Below are 3280 nucleotides of genomic sequence, written 5' to 3'. Positions count from 1 at the left end.
TGGGGGTGTAAATACCCCAGATCCTGCGCTCTCGGCTGAGATGATTCAGAGGTGGATGTTTCCCAGAAGGATTCTCTAGCTGATCACACAGTTGTCGGCTTAATGCTGTACACTTTACCACGTTCCTTCCCTTCCCTGTATCTCTTTCCTGTATTCCTTGCATCTCTCAAATAAGCTGCCTGCCCTCAAATCCTCAGTTCAGGGTCTGCTTCTGGGAACCCAAACTAAGACGAGGACCCTGAAGTCTAGGGAAGGAAATCCAGGAGTCTCCCTATTCTCTGAGGATATCTGTGCCTTCACTCTTCTATGCACTGAATATTAGTTGAGCACCTACTATATGTCAGACAAAGTGCGGGCAAATATAGGAGAGAAATAGGAAAGAACTGAAAAAGTCTAGCCGTATAAAGAGGAAGGCTTTTTACAAGAAGAAATTAGGACGCCAAAGGCTGAGCTGTGGTATTATTTAACTATATAAAAACTATGACTCACGTAGGAAAAGTGAACACCAAATCCCAGAATATGATGGGCACCCCCTTAAAGCTCGAGAGAGGTAGTTTAGAGCAAATTAAAGGAATTCTTCAGCCAACAGTGGAAAGCAAATTTATCCACCTCAAGTTACCCCACAAGAAGTAATACAGGCAGAAAATGTATATATATTTTTTAAATAAATGAATGCTGGAGTTCACTTTTTATTCTATTTGATGACATTTACTGAGGACTTCCTTTGGACCAGGCATTCTGGGAATAAAGAGATGAATAAGGCAGACATGAGACAAGCCTTGTGATGGGGGGGACCCTGAGTGGACAGTCAATGCATCCTCTCTGCTGAGGGCAGTGACAGGGATCTACAGGCTTCCAAGGAGCCCAGAGGGGGCGGGTGTCTGGACCGAGGGGTGAACAGAGGCGTCACGGATAGACGTGATGGGGGGCCAGATGCAGGTTATGGAAACGTAACTAGGACAGACTGAGGAAGACAAAGAGGTGATGTATCGGCTACTATGAGTGGGAGGCCCAGAGGAGAGACAGTTTCAGGTATACCTGGGCCTCAAAGAAGATGGTCACATCCCCCTCCCCTCCCCTGACCTCCCTCCGTCTCTCTGGGCTCTGCCTGGCTCCTCTGGTCACCCCACGAGGCAGAGAAGGTGGCCAGTGGCAGCTATGATTCAACAGGTCACACCTTCCACCTGGCTACAAATTGAGAAGTAAAATCCCAGGGAAAGACACGACTGGCCCGGTTCAGGCCACATGTCCACTTTGGCAGATGCTGTCATGCCCCATCCTGGTCCTTGAACCCTGACGGCTGCAGTGCCTGCCTGCCTGACTTCCAGCTGCCGGCACAGACATTCCTTTGCCTCTGGGCACGATGCCCATGGCAGGCCAAAATTGGCATGGAATCACACCCGTTGGAGCAGCATCAACCAATAATTTTTTTTTTTTAATGTTTGGGGTAGGAGTTTATTAATTTATTTATTTTTGCCGTGTTGGGTCTTCGTTTCTGTACGAGGGTTTTCTTTAGTTGCGGCAAGCGGGGGCCACTCTTCATCGCAGTGCGCGGGCCTCTCACTCTCGCGGCCTCTCTTGTTGCGGAGCACAGGCTCCAGGCACGCAGGCTCAGTAGTTGTGGCTCACGGGCCCGGTTGCTCCGTGGCATGTGGGATCCTCCCAGACCAGGGCTCGAACCCGTGTCCCCTGCATTAGCAGGCAGACTCTCAACCACTGCGCCACCAGGGAAGCCCTCAACCAATAAGACGATCTGGAGTATAGGTACCCCAGCTCCCTCACCGCTCAGGGGATGACACCTGCTCCCAGAGAACCCAAGGGACTACGCTCCAGGTGCCCCAGTGATAGCTGACGTGATGCCCACTCTTCATTCGCTCTTTCTCTTTTCCCCCTCCTCCTGGTATTTCCTGGGATCATCTCCCCAATAAACTACTTGCACGCACATCCTGTCTCACAGGCTGTTTGGGGGGAACCCAAACTAATACACCCAGCCATCATCACAAGTCTGTGGCCGGGGGACAGGACCTGGCGCACGTGTTCACCCAGTGGCCAGGGCAGCCAGAGCTGTTGATCCGAGTGGGGGAGGATCCAATGCAGGGGGGCTTGGCAGAGAGCTGGCCCAGAGAGATGGGTCTGGAAGGATGAACAGGGAACACAGGGACATATTGGGGAGGCGAGGCTGGGGGTGGGAGCCTGAGCGAGCCTGCCAAGCAATGTAGATGTGAACCTGCGGGGAGAGAATTAGGAGCCCCCGAAAGGCAGACTTCCATCTGGGGAAGATCACGAGGTAGCCATGGGGAGGATGGCCCGGGGCCAGGGGAGCTGGAATGGATGTCTTGGGGGGAGCTCCTGGCACCACAGAGGACAGTCAGTCACAGCCCCCCATACAGCTCCCTTTCTCTCTGGGCACCTGGGTGCTGGGTGAACCCCGAGCCCACAAGAGGGAACTAGGAACCCCAGCTCATCATCTACTGAGTGCTTTACATGAATCCTGTCTCCCATCCTCATGCCGGTACTGTGAGGTGGGATCTGAGGTTCACACGCATAAATAGGTGGCCCAGGATCTCACAACAAGAGATACAAAGGCTGTGAACCCAGTGGACCCCAAAACCTGGGCTTTTAACAAATCTGTGATGTGGTAATTGATCACTAATAGGTCCAATGGGGGGCTCCCTCTCTGTCTTTCTTTCCCTCCCTCCCTTTCTTTCCCTCCCTCCCTCCCTCTCTTTCTGAATCTATTCAGGTCCCGAGTTCCAACTGTGAGCTTCCAGCTAGCAAGGGATACCTGTTGAAGCAAGGAGGTGGTCATAAGAGAGTAACCTATTGAATTTTTTGGTTAGAAAGTACTGGAACATTCAGGGAGCTTTTCTTTACAGGATTTGGGATGGAAACGCTTTAATGGTTTTGAAGTACAAACAATTATCCTGGAACACTCATGAATCCTTCCTCCTCATCCAAGGAAAAGCTTATGAAAAGTGATAAGGTTGCCAAATCATCAACACCCAGGGTGACACAGTTTGTGGCCATCCTGGGACAATAATGCCAGCTTCCCAATGCTCCATCTCAGTGCTAGATCCCTTTCACCACAAAATTCCCCAGCAGTGACACAGAATGCTCAAGTTGCCTCCAGATAGCTCATCTCTTTTCTTCCTTAAAAATAAGAAGATTCTTGATTTCTAATCGAGTGCACTGTCACTCAGCTAAAAAATGATACTTCTCAGCCAGGCTTGCGCCTTCTCCTTTCTGTAGAACTTCATCTAAGTCAAGGAGGAGTGAGTGG

The sequence above is a fragment of the Phocoena phocoena genome, chromosome 20 (genome assembly GCF_963924675.1).
Source record: "Phocoena phocoena chromosome 20, mPhoPho1.1, whole genome shotgun sequence".
Taxonomy (NCBI): Eukaryota; Metazoa; Chordata; class Mammalia; order Artiodactyla; family Phocoenidae; genus Phocoena; species Phocoena phocoena.
This window is presented reverse-complemented; position numbering follows the sequence as displayed.